Raw genomic sequence first — 18,571 nt, forward strand, 5'->3', positions numbered from 1 at the left:
TTGAACATTTCCATCAGATGTCTTGTTAAATTTCTCCTGTCTAAGGAGAATAATGTCAGTTTTTCTAGTCTCTCCATTTAACTGAGGTCTTTCATCCTGATAACATTCGAGTAATTCCCTCCTGCATTACCAATAAGATCTTGGCATCCTTCCTAGAGTGTCGTGGCCAGAACTGGCCATGGTATTATTACCAACCAGGTTTTTATAAAGCTTTAGAATAGCTTCCTTGTATTTGTCTTGTATATCTCTATTGGTAAAGCCAAGGATGCAGTGTGTCTTTCTTTTTTAAAAATACATTTAGAATACCCAATTATTTTTTTGCCAATTAAAGGGCAAATTAGCATGGCCAATCCATCTACCCTGCACATTTGTAGGTTGTGGGGATGAGACCCATGCAGGCATGGGGAGAATGTGCAAACTCCACACAGTCAGTGACCCAGGGCCAGGATGGAACCTGGGTCCTCAGCGCTGTGAGGCAGCAGTGCTAACCACTGTGCTACCGTGCCGCCCATGCACTGTTCTTTCAATCATTCTTGTCAATTTGCCCTGCCATCATCAAAAACTTATGGACATGCAGGCCGGTATTCTCCAGCCGTTGGGATTCTCTGTTCCCACTGGCAGCTCACTCCCGATCGCCTGTTCCTTGGCGACATGGGGTGGCTTCAATGGGAAATCCCAGTGACAAACAGCAGGAGTAGAGATTCCCGCTGCCAGCGAATGGCATGCCGGTGAGAAACATGAGGCTGGGGGACAGCTCTCCTGCCTTTCAATTTTTTTGAATCCTCCATTAAAACCGTACCATTTTGTTTATATTATCTCTTATAACTGACAAAGGATCTAAAATGGTAACTCTGCTTCTCTGCTGATTTTGCCAGACATGCTGAGCATTTCCAAAATTTTCTGTTTTTATCTCATTCACGACTGGTCTGTGCTTTCGGTCCCTTTACCAATTCTGTATCCATTTACCCTTTAATACCATGGGCGCGATTCTCCCGAGTCACGAAGACTCGGGAAGCTGGCGTCAAAAACGGGCGGGTTTGACGCCAGCCTCCGCCCCCCCCCGACCGGGAACCGATTCTGCTCCCCGGTCGGGGCTAGCATCGCGCGGCCTTGAACTCCGGCATCGCGGGCTTAACGAATTTCGTTAAGCCCGCTAGCCAGAGTTAGCGACGGCTGACGCGTCAGATGACATCAGCCGCGCATGCGCGGATTGGACGACTCCAACCCGCGTATGCGCGGATGATGTCATCACGCATATGCGTGAAACCCGCGCATGTGCGGGCCGGTATGCCCCTCAGCCGCCCCGCGAATGGATACAGCGGGGCGGTGGAAGGAGAAAGAGTGCGCGGGGTAAGTACCCGTGGTACTGCCGTGCCAATCGGTGCCATGGTTCCCCAGATCGGGACTTTACGGCCGTTTTTACGAACGGCCAGACCAGGTGTGATGTACATTCATAAAAACGGTCGTAAAGGCCTTGGAAATCGGCCCATCGGCCAGGGGTGAATTGCTGCTCGCCGTAAAAAAACGGCAGGCAGCGATTCGTGTCGGGAGGCGGGCATGGGGGGGGGGGAGAATAGCGGGACGGCGTCGGACCAGTGTGGCCGTAAAAATTTACGCCGCCCGCTATTCTCCGCCCCGTCGTGAGTGCGCAGAATTCCGCCCCATGGGCTTGAAATAATTGGTATATTATGTGGTACTTTGTCAAATGATTTTTGAAAATCAATAAACAGAACGCCAACCACACTGCCCTCATCACCCCCTCTGTTCTTTCTTCAAAGAACTCAATGAAGTTGGCAACATGATCTGCCTTTACTGAGGTAGTGTGGGCTTTCATGTATCAAACCAGATTTTTCCAAGTCCCAATAAACTTTGTTTCGAATTAAAGTCACCAAACGTTTCGCCAACACCATCATTCAGTGTCCTGCTTGCCGTTGTCTTGCTCGTCTCTCTGTTCCTATTTGAACAGAGTTGTAACATTTCTAATTCACCAGTGCTCTGGTACCACTCTGTTATCGAAAGAGAATTGGAAGATTGTGGTCAGGGCTGACAAAACGTCTCTCGTTCTTCCCTCAGAAATCTTGGGTGCATTCCATCTGGACTGGTTGACGTTTCTTGACCACTGCCAAGTTTTTAAGGACCTTCTCTTCATATATGTTAGCCCATCCAATGACTCTACTACCTCAGAATTTACTGTCACATTGGCAGCATTTAATTCTCTAGCAAAGACCAATATAAATACTTATTTCATACCTCAGCCATATCCTCTGCTTCCACAAGAATATATTTGTGGCTCTTAATCAGCCCCCACCCTATTACTATATATATCTTGGATTCCCCTTTAAGTTACTTATTAATCTACTAATGTATATTCTCTTTGCTATTCTTATTTCTCCTTTGCTTTAGTATTTACCTTGGCTTTCTACTGAATTATGACTTCACATTTATCATAAACATCTTCTACTATTTTATTTTAATCTTTATTTCTTTAGTCAAGCAAGGATGGAGCTCTATTTTTTGAAGCCCAACCATCCCCCCTCTTGGGAATGTGCCTACTCTGTACCCCAGCTATCTCCCCTTTGAAGTTCTCCTATTGTTCTGTTAGTTTAATCTGCGAACCTGTCATTCCAATCTAGCAGAACAAGATCCTTTTTCAGATCATTGAATTTAGTCTCTCGTCATCTGAATATTTTCACATTTGATTTTTCTTATCCTTTTTCATAAATACGTGAAAACAGATGATATTGTGATCACTCTTTCCGAAAGATTCCCTCTGTAAAACATGCCCCACTTCTTTCCCCAGAATTCAATCTCTTTGGAGTGAGTACATACCTGTCAAGAAAATCTGTACACATTTCAAGACGTTCTCCCCTTGTTACCTGTTACATTTATTTATATTCATAGTTATTAGGATATTTGAGCTTCTCCATTATCACTTATCCTCTACATCTTTCCCAATATTTGATGATTTATAATAGAAACCCATCAATATAACAACTCCTCCATTATTTCTTAATTTTACCCAAATACATTGTGTCGCGATTCTGAGAGCACATTGGGAATCCTGGGAGAGCCCCAAATCAGGCTTTGCGCTGGGCCGATCATGAATCACCCTACTCACTCCATCCGGCATGACCAGGATCTCGCCTTCGCTCATTTAAATACCCGGACATCAGAATCACCCAGCATCCGGAATCACCCAACACCCAGGAGGAAATGGCGGCACCTGCGAGGTCTTGCCAGGGTGCCATTTAATACTGGTTCACACAAATGTGAACCAGGCTGAAAGACATGTCGGGGGGTCTCGCAGGGCATTAGGGACCTCTAGAGTGGTCAGGAACCCAGGCACATCCCACACCTGAACACTGTGGCTCTGCCAACCTGGTACCCTGGCAGTGCCACCTGAGACCGCTGGCAGTGCCACTAGGGAACCTTGGTAGTGTCACCATGGCACTATCAGGGTGCCCATGTGGCACTTCCAGGATGCCAAGAGCACTGCCAGGCTGCCAGGGTGGTATTGCCCGGATGCCAGTTGGCACCACGGACTCTGCCCCCGCCCAGGACGCCTTGCCAATTGTGAGGGTGAGAGGTTATTCCCAGGGGCCTCGACAAAGTGGAGGGGGGGGGGGGGGGCAGAAAGTGTGGGAGTGCCTGAAAGGGCAGGGGGTGGGGTGGAATGATCGGGGCTGATGCTCAAAATGGTGTCACAATCTGTGAACAGCCATTCCTGCTGGCGAGATCAGCCTGCAAGCAGGAAATCTGGCTCAGTATTTTTTCCTTGGTATCCTAGCTAATTTTTACCCATCAACTGATGCCAGAAGAAAACAAAAAATTTGAATACGTTCATATCTTGGTGTGAAAAAGTGGAAACTCAGTTTTGGGTCTTCTTGCTGATCTTCAATGAGAGATTCTCTACTAGGGAGAGCCATTGGTGGATGCCAGATCAAGACTGTATGGCTGTGACACACCTCCCAAGATAAAAGTATTTTTAATACTCTCCAGTTACACAGAAGTAAGGCCAATCAGATGCAATATTGGAGGACAATCAGCTACAGCCTATGTGGAAGCCACATTTAAGGGGAGGAATTTAAGAAAAATGTATCATCAAAAATATAGGGCGCGATTCTCCGCACTCACGATGGGGTGGAGAATAGCGGGCGGCGCAAATTTTTACGGCGACGCTGGTCCGACGCCCTCCCGCTATTCTCCCCCCCCCCCCCCCCACGCCCGCCCCCCGACACAAATTGCTGCTCGCCGTTTTTTTTACGGCGAGCAGCGATTCTCCCCTGGCCGATGGGCCGATTTCCAAGGCCTTTACGGCCGTTTTCACGATTTTTAATACACCTGCTATACCAGTTCGTGAAAACGGCCGCAAAGTGCCGTTCTGCACAACGATGCCACCGATTGGCACGGCCGCACCACGGTCGTGCCAAGGGTGGCATGGGCCCGCGATCGGTGGGCACCGATCACGGGCAGCAGGTCCGATTCCCGCGCACTCTTTCTCTCTCCGCCGCCCCGCAGGATAAGTCCGCGGGGCGGCTGAGGGGCATTACAGACCGCGCATGCGTGGGTCTGACGCATATGCGCGGATGACGTCATCCGTGCATGCGCGGGTTGGAGTCGTCCAATCCGCGCATGCGCGGCTGATGTCATCATATGCGTCAGCCGTCGCTAACTTTGGCGCGCGGACTTAGCGAAATTCGTTAAGCCCGCGATGCCGGAGTTCACGGGGCCGCGATGCTAGCCCCGACTGGGGAGCAGAATCGGGTCCTGGGAGGGGGCGCGGAGGCTGCCGTGCAACACGGCCGGTTTCGTGGCAGCCTTCACGATTCTCCGCCTTTGTGGAGAATCGCGCCCATAGTAACCATTCTATTATCTATTTATTTACCTCACCATCTGCTGTATTTGGATCTTTCATTTTTTTGCTGTGGATTTTCTTCAGCTGAATGTCTCCAATTGGCACCAATCTTACCTACGGACAAGTTCCCCCTCCATATCAAATCTCAACCTTTGTTCCTTTTACAGTTCAGCTACTTAAGGTTCACCTGTATCTGTGCCAGGGTTACTATGAGCATGAATAAGAGGTTATGCCAAATGCTCATTCAGCCTTGAACTTCAAGCAGTATCACAAATACAAACAATTCTATTGAGATACAAAGACATAGGCTTGGGTGCAGAAAGAAAAGATGCACAGGGTCGATATTGGAATCCCAAAATTTGAAGAAAGCAAATTCTCATAACCCCCTCAATCCCTTTTCCTTACAAACATCTGTCCAGTGCTCTCTCCAAGTTACTGACTGTCCTGGTTCGGTGCATAAACTCCACTTCTAAAAAGTACATCATTAGCTGCAAAGAGCTGCCAGGTGATCTCGGGTCATGAAAAGCAATAATGGAATTTTCTTTCTCACTCTCGCCTGTGAGGCAGGATGGCACTGAGTCATAGAGTCATACAGAACAGAAAAGGCTCTTCGGCCCATCAAGTCTGCACCAACAAAACTAAATCTACACTATCCCACTTTCCAGCACTTGGCCCATAGCCTTGAATGTTATGACATTTCAAGTGCTCATCCACCTACTTTTTAAAGATTGTGAAGTTTCCCACCTCAACTATCCTCCCAGGCAGTGCATTCCAGAATCCTGCCACTTCTGGATGAAATTTCGTTTTCTCAAATCCCCACTAAACCTCCTGCCCCTCACCTTAAAGTTATGCCCCCTCGTTATTGACCCTTCTTGTTTCAAGCGTGACAAACAAGGGCTTGAACACACAATCTAGATTGGTAGCCCCAGTGCAGTACTAGGAGGGTGCTGCATTACCAGCGGTGCTGTTCATATGAGATATCTCACATGAGATATTCAAACCAAGGCCCCATCGTCAGGTTCAGATTGACGTTGAATAGGGTGGCACGGTGGCACAATGGCTTCTGCCTCACGGCCCCGAGGACCCGGGTCACTGTCCGTGTGGAGTTTGCACATTCTCCCCATGTCTGCGTGGGTCTCACGCCCACAACCCACAAAGATGGGCAGGGTAGGTGAATTGGCCACTCTAAATTGGCCACTCTTAATTGGGAAAAAAACAATTGGGTATTCTAAAGTTTTAAAAAATGGTTGACGATGAAGATTTATCCCGTCTCCTGGGTGTCATAAAGTCATAGATGTTTACAGCATGGAAACAGGCCCTTTGGTCAAACTTGTCCAGGTCGCCCAGTTTGTATCACTAAGCTAGTCTCACTTGCCCACATTTGGCCCATACCCCTCTATACCCACCCTGCCCATGTAACTGTCTGTTTTTTAAAGGATAAAATTGTACCCGCCTCTACCATTGACCCTGGCAGCTCGTTCCAGATGCTCACCATCCTCTGTGTGAAGAAATTTCCCCTCTGGTCTCTTTTGTGTCCATGGTGTATATGGTGGGCAGTGGGCAGAATGGGGTGGCACTACACCACCCAGGACACCCGAGTAGCAGCTGGGCCCATCCAGGTCTGGTTGCCCCCGGAAATGCCGACCAACTGGGACCTAGGTCACAGGGCAGGAATCACAGCAGGCTGCCTCCATTCCTGCTGTACCATCTGGGGAATCACCATAACGTAGCATTGAGGCTCGTAAGGACAGGAAGTTAGATGCCAGTAGATCACGTAGGGTTTAGTGAAAAGGGCTTGGGCACAAATCTGTATATATCCGTTCACATTAAACACCTGTTAGCACCGTTACAATCTGCTCGGTGCTTACCGATGGGTGTGAGGGGTGGGCTGGTCTAGGCTGGCTGGCGAGGTTGGGAGGAATGGGCGGACTTTGTCGGTGGGGAATGAGCTGATTCTGTGGTGAGGGATGTGGAGGCGGGATGCGCCTCCTGGCAAGTCTGCCCGCTCCACGACCCCACCCCCAGTCGGTGAACCTGGAGGCGATCAGAGCGTCGCATGCCCGTTGGCCATGGCACTCACGTCATGCGGACCCCCGCGCCTGCCTGAGCTCCATATTTTGCCCAGTCTTGTCCTCCTCCGCATCCTCCTCATTGGACAAGGCCTGGCATTCCTCCTCCTCCTACTCCAGCACGTCACCCTTCTGCTGCGCAATGCTGTGGAGGACGCAGCAGGCCATCATGATGCGTCATACTGGCGGGCCACTCCAGAATGGTCCAGGCACCTGAGTCACATCTTCAGGAGCCCGAAGCACCGCTCCATCATAGACCTGGTTGCTGCATGGGCATCCGACACACGACAGCATGGATAATCCCTGTCGTCCAGGAGCCGCACCCCAGCCCGGGCCCCGGGGGGGGGGGATCTCGTACATGTCATAAATCGTCGAGTGTGCCAGGATGAAGGCGTCATGCACACCGCTCGGGTATCGGGCACAGACGTGTATGATGCGCAGCTGATGGTCACATACCAGCTGCACTTACATCGCGTGGAACCCCTTTTGGCTTGTATAGAACAGCCTGTCATCTGCAAGTGCTCGTAGGGGGACATGCATCCCGTCAATCACTCCCTGCCACAGTTGGCACCGCGGACTCTGCCCCGCATGTCCCCCACCCCCCCCATAACTGCACTCCTGACCCTGTCGGTGTCCAGCACTGTGGGGACTTCTGGCCCTGGTGCCCATCCCTAATCCCAGGGATACCGTCGGTTGACATTACCCTCATCAGGGGCATTGACCACGGTCCCCGTGGGGGCTACTGTGGGTATTTCCCTGAGTAGGCCGCCGGTGGGGGTGGGGGGCGGGGGGAGGGAGGGTGGCGGTGGGTGTGTGACAGAGGGTGGGGTGCGAGGGTGGAGGTTCCATCGGGCTGGTGACACCCAGCAGAACTATGGGCCAAGGTGGGTGGTCAGTGGGTTCACAGCAAGATGGCATCTGTAATGGCGGTATGTGCCTGGGCACTGTCCCAGTACCGTGGGATGTCATTCCGCCCGCTCGGCCTGTTCCCCCTGTAATCCCCCTCCCCCAGTCCTGGCAGGGCCCGCACAGTCACCCCAACCAGTGTCCGGCCTGGTAACACACGGTCGCTCCTCTCTGTGTCCTACCTCCTCTCTCCTTCATCAGCCACCACGCCGGTTTCACGATTTTTGAAAGCACAAGTGAACCGTGCCGTCGGGAACTCAACCCATCGGAGGAGGAGAATCGCGGAAGCGCGGAGAATACTGGGTCGGGCCCGCTAATGATATGCAAACTGTCTTTACTGTACGTGTGTTCCGGTATGCATTGACGCCACTGTCGAGTGACGGAGATTCACAATTTGGCGTCAAATCTCCACCCGCCGCGCTTTTGGCTTTGGAACGTATTCTCCACCCAATCGTGTTTTGCATTGGCAAACAGAGAATCCCACCGTATAATTTTGAACATTTCCATCAGATGTCTTGTTAAATTTCTCCTGTCTAAGGAGAATAATGTCAGTTTTTCTAGTCTCTCCATTTAACTGAGGTCTTTCATCCTGATAACATTCGAGTAATTCCCTCCTGCATTACCAATAAGATCTTGGCATCCTTCCTAGAGTGTCGTGGCCAGAACTGGCCATGGTATTATTACCAACCAGGTTTTTATAAAGCTTTAGAATAGCTTCCTTGTATTTGTCTTGTATATCTCTATTGGTAAAGCCAAGGATGCAGTGTGTCTTTCTTTTTTAAAAATACATTTAGAATACCCAATTATTTTTTTGCCAATTAAAGGGCAAATTAGCATGGCCAATCCATCTACCCTGCACATTTGTAGGTTGTGGGGATGAGACCCATGCAGGCATGGGGAGAATGTGCAAACTCCACACAGTCAGTGACCCAGGGCCAGGATGGAACCTGGGTCCTCAGCGCTGTGAGGCAGCAGTGCTAACCACTGTGCTACCGTGCCGCCCATGCACTGTTCTTTCAATCATTCTTGTCAATTTGCCCTGCCATCATCAAAAACTTATGGACATGCAGGCCGGTATTCTCCAGCCGTTGGGATTCTCTGTTCCCACTGGCAGCTCACTCCCGATCGCCTGTTCCTTGGCGACATGGGGTGGCTTCAATGGGAAATCCCAGTGACAAACAGCAGGAGTAGAGATTCCCGCTGCCAGCGAATGGCATGCCGGTGAGAAACATGAGGCTGGGGGACAGCTCTCCTGCCTTTCAATTTTTTTGAATCCTCCATTAAAACCGTACCATTTTGTTTATATTATCTCTTATAACTGACAAAGGATCTAAAATGGTAACTCTGCTTCTCTGCTGATTTTGCCAGACATGCTGAGCATTTCCAAAATTTTCTGTTTTTATCTCATTCACGACTGGTCTGTGCTTTCGGTCCCTTTACCAATTCTGTATCCATTTACCCTTTAATACCATGGGCGCGATTCTCCCGAGTCACGAAGACTCGGGAAGCTGGCGTCAAAAACGGGCGGGTTTGACGCCAGCCTCTGCCCCCCCCCGACCGGGAACCGATTCTGCTCCCCGGTCGGGGCTAGCATCGCGCGGCCTTGAACTCCGGCATCGCGGGCTTAACGAATTTCGTTAAGCCCGCTAGCCAGAGTTAGCGACGGCTGACGCGTCAGATGACATCAGCCGCGCATGCGCGGATTGGACGACTCCAACCCGCGTATGCGCGGATGATGTCATCACGCATATGCGTGAAACCCGCGCATGCGCGGGCCGGTATGCCCCTCAGCCGCCCCGCGAATGGATACAGCGGGGCGGTGGAAGGAGAAAGAGTGCGCGGGGTAAGTACCCGTGGTACTGCCGTGCCAATCGGTGCCATGGTTCCCCAGATCGGGACTTTACGGCCGTTTTTACGAACGGCCAGACCAGGTGTGATGTACGTTCATAAAAACGGTCGTAAAGGCCTTGGAAATCGGCCCATCGGCCAGGGGTGAATTGCTGCTCGCCGTAAAAAAACGGCAGGCAGCGATTCGTGTCGGGAGGCGGGCATGGGGGGGGGGAGAATAGCGGGACGGCGTCGGACCAGTGTGGCCGTAAAAATTTACGCCGCCCGCTATTCTCCGCCCCGTCGTGAGTGCGCAGAATTCCGCCCCATGGGCTTGAAATAATTGGTATATTATGTGGTACTTTGTCAAATGATTTTTGAAAATCAATAAACAGAACGCCAACCACACTGCCCTCATCACCCCCTCTGTTCTTTCTTCAAAGAACTCAATGAAGTTGGCAACATGATCTGCCTTTACTGAGGTAGTGTGGGCTTTCATGTATCAAACCAGATTTTTCCAAGTCCCAATAAACTTTGTTTCGAATTAAAGTCACCAAACGTTTCGCCAACACCATCATTCAGTGTCCTGCTTGCCGTTGTCTTGCTCGTCTCTCTGTTCCTATTTGAACAGAGTTGTAACATTTCTAATTCACCAGTGCTCTGGTACCACTCTGTTATCGAAAGAGAATTGGAAGATTGTGGTCAGGGCTGACAAAACGTCTCTCGTTCTTCCCTCAGAAATCTTGGGTGCATTCCATCTGGACTGGTTGACGTTTCTTGACCACTGCCAAGTTTTTAAGGACCTTCTCTTCATATATGTTAGCCCATCCAATGACTCTACTACCTCAGAATTTACTGTCACATTGGCAGCATTTAATTCTCTAGCAAAGACCAATATAAATACTTATTTCATACCTCAGCCATATCCTCTGCTTCCACAAGAATATATTTGTGGCTCTTAATCAGCCCCCACCCTATTACTATATATATCTTGGATTCCCCTTTAAGTTACTTATTAATCTACTAATGTATATTCTCTTTGCTATTCTTATTTCTCCTTTGCTTTAGTATTTACCTTGGCTTTCTACTGAATTATGACTTCACATTTATCATAAACATCTTCTACTATTTTATTTTAATCTTTATTTCTTTAGTCAAGCAAGGATGGAGCTCTATTTTTTGAAGCCCAACCATCCCCCCTCTTGGGAATGTGCCTACTCTGTACCCCAGCTATCTCCCCTTTGAAGTTCTCCTATTGTTCTGTTAGTTTAATCTGCGAACCTGTCATTCCAATCTAGCAGAACAAGATCCTTTTTCAGATCATTGAATTTAGTCTCTCGTCATCTGAATATTTTCACATTTGATTTTTCTTATCCTTTTTCATAAATACGTGAAAACAGATGATATTGTGATCACTCTTTCCGAAAGATTCCCTCTGTAAAACATGCCCCACTTCTTTCCCCAGAATTCAATCTCTTTGGAGTGAGTACATACCTGTCAAGAAAATCTGTACACATTTCAAGACGTTCTCCCCTTGTTACCTGTTACATTTATTTATATTCATAGTTATTAGGATATTTGAGCTTCTCCATTATCACTTATCCTCTACATCTTTCCCAATATTTGATGATTTATAATAGAAACCCATCAATATAACAACTCCTCCATTATTTCTTAATTTTACCCAAATACATTGTGTCGCGATTCTGAGAGCACATTGGGAATCCTGGGAGAGCCCCAAATCAGGCTTTGCGCTGGGCCGATCATGAATCACCCTACTCACTCCATCCGGCATGACCAGGATCTCGCCTTCGCTCATTTAAATACCCGGACATCAGAATCACCCAGCATCCGGAATCACCCAACACCCAGGAGGAAATGGCGGCACCTGCGAGGTCTTGCCAGGGTGCCATTTAATACTGGTTCACACAAATGTGAACCAGGCTGAAAGACATGTCGGGGGGTCTCGCAGGGCATTAGGGACCTCTAGAGTGGTCAGGAACCCAGGCACATCCCACACCTGAACACTGTGGCTCTGCCAACCTGGTACCCTGGCAGTGCCACCTGAGACCGCTGGCAGTGCCACTAGGGAACCTTGGTAGTGTCACCATGGCACTATCAGGGTGCCCATGTGGCACTTCCAGGATGCCAAGAGCACTGCCAGGCTGCCAGGGTGGTATTGCCCGGATGCCAGTTGGCACCACGGACTCTGCCCCCGCCCAGGACGCCTTGCCAATTGTGAGGGTGAGAGGTTATTCCCAGGGGCCTCGACAAAGTGGAGGGGGGGGGGGGGGGGGCAGAAAGTGTGGGAGTGCCTGAAAGGGCAGGGGGTGGGGTGGAATGATCGGGGCTGATGCTCAAAATGGTGTCACAATCTGTGAACAGCCATTCCTGCTGGCGAGATCAGCCTGCAAGCAGGAAATCTGGCTCAGTATTTTTTCCTTGGTATCCTAGCTAATTTTTACCCATCAACTGATGCCAGAAGAAAACAAAAAATTTGAATACGTTCATATCTTGGTGTGAAAAAGTGGAAACTCAGTTTTGGGTCTTCTTGCTGATCTTCAATGAGAGATTCTCTACTAGGGAGAGCCATTGGTGGATGCCAGATCAAGACTGTATGGCTGTGACACACCTCCCAAGATAAAAGTATTTTTAATACTCTCCAGTTACACAGAAGTAAGGCCAATCAGATGCAATATTGGAGGACAATCAGCTACAGCCTATGTGGAAGCCACATTTAAGGGGAGGAATTTAAGAAAAATGTATCATCAAAAATATAGGGCGCGATTCTCCGGACTCACGATGGGGTGGAGAATAGCGGGCGGCGCAAATTTTTACGGCGACGCTGGTCCGACGCCCTCCCGCTATTCTCCCCCCCCCCCCCCCACGCCCGCCCCCCGACACAAATTGCTGCTCGCCGTTTTTTTACGGCGAGCAGCGATTCTCCCCTGGCCGATGGGCCGATTTCCAAGGCCTTTACGGCCGTTTTCACGATTTTTAATACACCTGCTATACCAGTTCGTGAAAACGGCCGCAAAGTGCCGTTCTGCACAACGATGCCACCGATTGGCACGGCCGCACCACGGTCGTGCCAAGGGTGGCATGGGCCCGCGATCGGTGGGCACCGATCACGGGCAGCAGGTCCGATTCCCGCGCACTCTTTCTCTCTCCGCCGCCCCGCAGGATAAGTCCGCGGGGCGGCTGAGGGGCATTACAGACCGCGCATGCGTGGGTCTGACGCATATGCGCGGATGACGTCATCCGTGCATGCGCGGGTTGGAGTCGTCCAATCCGCGCATGCGCGGCTGATGTCATCATATGCGTCAGCCGTCGCTAACTTTGGCGCGCGGACTTAGCGAAATTCGTTAAGCCCGCGATGCCGGAGTTCACGGGGCCGCGATGCTAGCCCCGACTGGGGAGCAGAATCGGGTCCTGGGAGGGGGCGCGGAGGCTGCCGTGCAACACGGCCGGTTTCGTGGCAGCCTTCACGATTCTCCGCCTTTGTGGAGAATCGCGCCCATAGTAACCATTCTATTATCTATTTATTTACCTCACCATCTGCTGTATTTGGATCTTTCATTTTTTTGCTGTGGATTTTCTTCAGCTGAATGTCTCCAATTGGCACCAATCTTACCTACGGACAAGTTCCCCCTCCATATCAAATCTCAACCTTTGTTCCTTTTACAGTTCAGCTACTTAAGGTTCACCTGTATCTGTGCCAGGGTTACTATGAGCATGAATAAGAGGTTATGCCAAATGCTCATTCAGCCTTGAACTTCAAGCAGTATCACAAATACAAACAATTCTATTGAGATACAAAGACATAGGCTTGGGTGCAGAAAGAAAAGATGCACAGGGTCGATATTGGAATCCCAAAATTTGAAGAAAGCAAATTCTCATAACCCCCTCAATCCCTTTTCCTTACAAACATCTGTCCAGTGCTCTCTCCAAGTTACTGACTGTCCTGGTTCGGTGCATAAACTCCACTTCTAAAAAGTACATCATTAGCTGCAAAGAGCTGCCAGGTGATCTCGGGTCATGAAAAGCAATAATGGAATTTTCTTTCTCACTCTCGCCTGTGAGGCAGGATGGCACTGAGTCATAGAGTCATACAGAACAGAAAAGGCTCTTCGGCCCATCAAGTCTGCACCAACAAAACTAAATCTACACTATCCCACTTTCCAGCACTTGGCCCATAGCCTTGAATGTTATGACATTTCAAGTGCTCATCCACCTACTTTTTAAAGATTGTGAAGTTTCCCACCTCAACTATCCTCCCAGGCAGTGCATTCCAGAATCCTGCCACTTCTGGATGAAATTTCGTTTTCTCAAATCCCCACTAAACCTCCTGCCCCTCACCTTAAAGTTATGCCCCCTCGTTATTGACCCTTCTTGTTTCAAGCGTGACAAACAAGGGCTTGAACACACAATTTAGATTGGTAGCCCCAGTGCAGTACTAGGAGGGTGCTGCATTACCAGCGGTGCTGTTCATATGAGATATCTCACATGAGATATTCAAACCAAGGCCCCATCGTCAGGTTCAGATTGACGTTGAATAGGGTGGCACGGTGGCACAATGGCTTCTGCCTCACGGCCCCGAGGACCCGGGTCACTGTCCGTGTGGAGTTTGCACATTCTCCCCATGTCTGCGTGGGTCTCACGCCCACAACCCACAAAGATGGGCAGGGTAGGTGAATTGGCCACTCTAAATTGGCCACTCTTAATTGGGAAAAAAACAATTGGGTATTCTAAAGTTTTAAAAAATGGTTGACGATGAAGATTTATCCCGTCTCCTGGGTGTCATAAAGTCATAGATGTTTACAGCATGGAAACAGGCCCTTTGGTCAAACTTGTCCAGGTCGCCCAGTTTGTATCACTAAGCTAGTCTCACTTGCCCACATTTGGCCCATACCCCTCTATACCCACCCTGCCAATGTAACTGTCTGTTTTTTAAAGGATAAAATTGTACCCGCCTCTACCATTGACCCTGGCAGCTCGTTCCAGATGCTCACCATCCTCTGTGTGAAGAAATTTCCCCTCTGGTCTCTTTTGTATCTCTCCCCTCTCCCCTTAAACCTATGCCCTCTAGTTTTAGACTCCTCTAGCTTTGGGAAAATATATTGACTATCTACCTTATCTATGCCCCTCATTATTTTATGGACCTCCATAAGGTCACCCCTAAGCCTCCTATGCTCCACGGAAAAAGTCCCAGCCTAGCCAGCCTCTCTTTATAGCTCAGACCATCAACTCCTGGAAGCATCTTAAAAAAAAAACTACCCTGCAGCCAACATCACGGAAACAGATGATCCAGTTACCATGGTATTCGTGGGCCTTGCTGGGCGCCAGCAGGCAGTTCTGTTTGCGACATGACAACAGCGCCTACAGTTCAGCAGTACAACACGGTGATGCTCTTTTGGATGGGTGGAAGATTAAAACTGGACCAATCTGTTTCACACCCACCCCCTTGGCTCTCCGCAATTATGTCTAAACGGTTCGCTTTTCCTCGTCCAAAATTTGCCAGCGTGTGACTTCGGTCATTCAGTCATCTAAAGCTGTTCCCCGTCTAATTCGGTTTTTCTACCCACCTTTGATTTGGAAGGTTTGGCTGTGGATTCCCAGCTCAGCCCAGGCGAGGTGCCCGGGTCTCCGGCTCCGCCAGCTTTCAATGGGCACGCGCTATTCCACATTTTAGCAGCTGGAGCTAACATCCAGAGCTGGAAAGCATTTGCCTGCTGCCTGTTCAGAGCGTCCAGCTCCTCCTGGAACAGGCACCATTGCTATCTGCAATATCTCCAGAAGTAGGTAAATAAGCCACGACTGTTGACATTGATAATATTTTATTCCAAAATACACTTTTTCCCCTGTATTTTATTGCAATATATAAGGCCCTCAAATGATATAAAACACATCAGTTCTCTGTATTTCTTCAATAAATGAAGGGGGAGTAAATATCTGTTATAAAGGAATGTAATATCCCCCAGTCCAATGGGCAGGACCTGTTACCTCTGTGGACATGGATTGAGTTATGAATCGTCACTGGTGAACGCAAAAAAATCTTCACCCCTCAACCAACTTTGTTTAAGCTGCTGCGTGGTTTAAAATGACCCCCTGTGAGTTAGGTAATAATTTCGCTGTTATTAATGCACCGCCCAATGTTGTGAGACATCATCCCAATTGGAACCAACCTCTGCTCTGCCCGTGTCACAGATCACAGCCACACTCACTAATGGCCATGCGACCTCAAGAGAACGGCGAGCAAACCCGAAGCCCCTCACTTATTCACTCCTCTGACAACCGCCTGGGGGAAAATAGCCAGCCGGATGAGGATTGGAGCTGGCTGCCAAATTCCCCCGTGGCTCACTGTCAAACTTGATGGTTTAGGCTCACGGTTAGTGGACCCGGTACAGTCCGGCCATGACAAACCGAAAAATAATCAGGCAGAGAACCTGTCCCGAGGTCTGTGTGATACTGTACCCCAGGTAGAGACACCACTGAGAGGTCTATGTGGAACTGTACCCCAGGTTGATACACCACTGTAGGTCCACGTGGAACTGTAATCCAGGTAGAGTCACCACTGAGAGGTCAATATGGAACTGTACCCCAGGTAGAGACACCACTGAGAGTCCGTGTGGAACTGTACCCCAGATAGAGTCACCACTGAGAGATGAGTGTGGAACTATACCCCAGGTAGAGACACCACTGAGAGGTCAGTGTGGAACTGTACCCCAGGTAGAGACACCACTGAGAGGTCAGTGTGGAGCTGTACCCCAGGTAGAGACACTACTGAGACATCAGTGTGGAACTGTACCCTAGGTAGACTCACATTGAGAGGTCAGAGACAGGTAGAAAAACATTGAGAGGTCAGACTGGAACTGTACCACAGGTAGAGTCACATTGAGAGGTCAATATGGAACTGTACCCCAGGTAGAGACACCACTGAGAGGTCAGTGTTGAACTGTACCCCAGGTAGAGACACCACTGAGAGTCCGTGTGGAACTGTAATCCAGGTAGAGTCACCACTGAGAGGTCAGTGTGGAACTGTACCCCACGTGGAGACACATTGAGAGGTCAGTGTGGAACTGTACCCCAGGTAGAGACACCACTGAGAGGTCAGTGTGGAACTGTACCCCAGATAGAGTCACCACTGAGAGATGAGTGTGGAACTGTACCCCAGGTAGAGACACCACTGAGAGGTCAGTGTGGAACTGTACCCCAGGTAGAGACACCACTGAGAGGTCAGTGTGGAGCTGTACCCCAGGTAGAGACACTACTGAGACATCAGTGTGGAACTGTACCCAAGGTAGACTCACATTGAGAGGTCAGAGACAGGTAGAAACACATTGAGAGGTCAGAGTGGAACTGTACCACAGGTAGAGTCACATTGAGAGGTCAATATGGAACTGTACCCCAGGTAGAGACACCACTGAGAGGTCAGTGTTGAACTGTACCCCAGGTAGAGACACCACTGAGAGTCCGTGTGGAACTGTAATCCAGGTAGAGTCACCACTGAGAGGTCAGTGTGGAACTGTACCCCACGTGGAGACACATTGAGAGGTCAGTGTGGAACTGTACCCCAGGTAGAGACACCACTGAGAGGTCAGTGTGGAACTGTACAGCTGAGGGCAGCACGGTAGCATGGTGGTTAGCATAAATGCTTCACAGCTCCAGGGTCCCCGGTTCGATTCCCGGCTGGGTCACTGTCTGTGCGGAGTCTGCACGTCCTCCCCGTGTGTGCGTGGGTTTCCTCCGGGTGCTCCGGTTTCCTCCCACAGTCCAAAGATGTGCGGGTTAGGTGGATTGGCCATGCTAAATTGCCCGTAGTGTCCTAAAAAGTAAGGTTAAGGGGGGGGGGGGGGGGGGTTGTTGGGTTACGGGTATAGGGTGGATACGTGGGTTTGCATAGGGTGATCATGGCTCGGCACAACATCGAGGGCCGAAGGGCCTGTTCTGTGCTGTTCTGTTCTATGTTCTATGTTCTATGTACCCCAGATAGAGTCACCACTGAGAGATGAGTGTGGAACTGTACCCCAGGTAGAGACACCACTCAGAGGTCAGTGTGGAACTGAACCCCAGGCAGAGACACCACTGAGAGGTCAGTGTGGAACTGTACACCAGGTAGAGTCAGCACTGGGACGTCAGTGTAGAACGAGACCCCAGGTAGGATCAGCATTGAGAGGCCAGTGTGGAACTTTGCCCCAAGTAGATGAACCACTGAGAGGTCAGGTGGAACTGTACCCCAGGTACAGTCAGCACTGAGAGACCAACACAAATGGGCGGCACGGTAGCACAGTGGTTAGCACTGTTACTTCACAGTTCCAGGGTCCCAGTTTCGATTCCCAGCTTGGGCCACTGTCTGAGTGGAGTATGCACGTTCTCCCCGTGTCTGCGTGGGTTTCCTCCGGGTGCTCCGGTTTCCTCCCACAGTCCAAAGATGTGCAGGTTAGGCGGATTGGCCGTGCTAAATTGCCCTTAGTGTCCAGAAAAGGTTAACTGGGGTTACTGGGTTACAGGGATAGGGTGGAGGTGTGGGCTTAAGTAGGGTGCTCTTTCTAAGGGCCAGTGCATATTCAATGGGCCGAATGGCCTCCTTCTGCACTATAAATTCCATGATAAAACTGTGCTCAAAATAGAGTCAGCGCTGGGAGGTCAACATGGACCTACACCCCAGGTGGGGTCAGCAATGTGAGGTTAGTGTGGAACGGTACCCCAGCTAGAGTTTGTATTGCGAGGCTAATGGCCATGGAACTGAATGTTGCAAGTGTCAACACACTGGAAACTTTACTGCAGCAAAGTGCTGCACCGAGAGACCAGCAGCAATAGTTCAGACCCCACGGAACTGGGCCTCATGAAGCATCTGAACTGGGGATTGTCAGTATTTGTGAACCTGTTCCCAGCACAGGCCTGTTCAGATAAC

At 49.9% G+C, this 18,571-nt stretch overlaps 1 long non-coding RNA gene across 1 annotated transcript in view; it reads right to left on the bottom strand.

Annotated features, from left to right (window-relative positions):
* Positions 1 to 15,298, bottom strand: part of LOC119965061 — a 100,466-nt gene extending 85,168 nt beyond the window's left edge. The window contains exon 1 of the long non-coding RNA XR_005460423.1: positions 15,243 to 15,298. This is a non-coding gene — a long non-coding RNA (uncharacterized LOC119965061). The remainder of the gene's footprint in view (positions 1 to 15,242) is intronic.
* Between the last annotated feature and the right edge of the window lie 3,273 nt (positions 15,299 to 18,571).

This window comes from Scyliorhinus canicula, chromosome 4 (genome assembly GCF_902713615.1).
Source record: "Scyliorhinus canicula chromosome 4, sScyCan1.1, whole genome shotgun sequence".
NCBI lineage: Eukaryota > Metazoa > Chordata > Chondrichthyes > Carcharhiniformes > Scyliorhinidae > Scyliorhinus > Scyliorhinus canicula.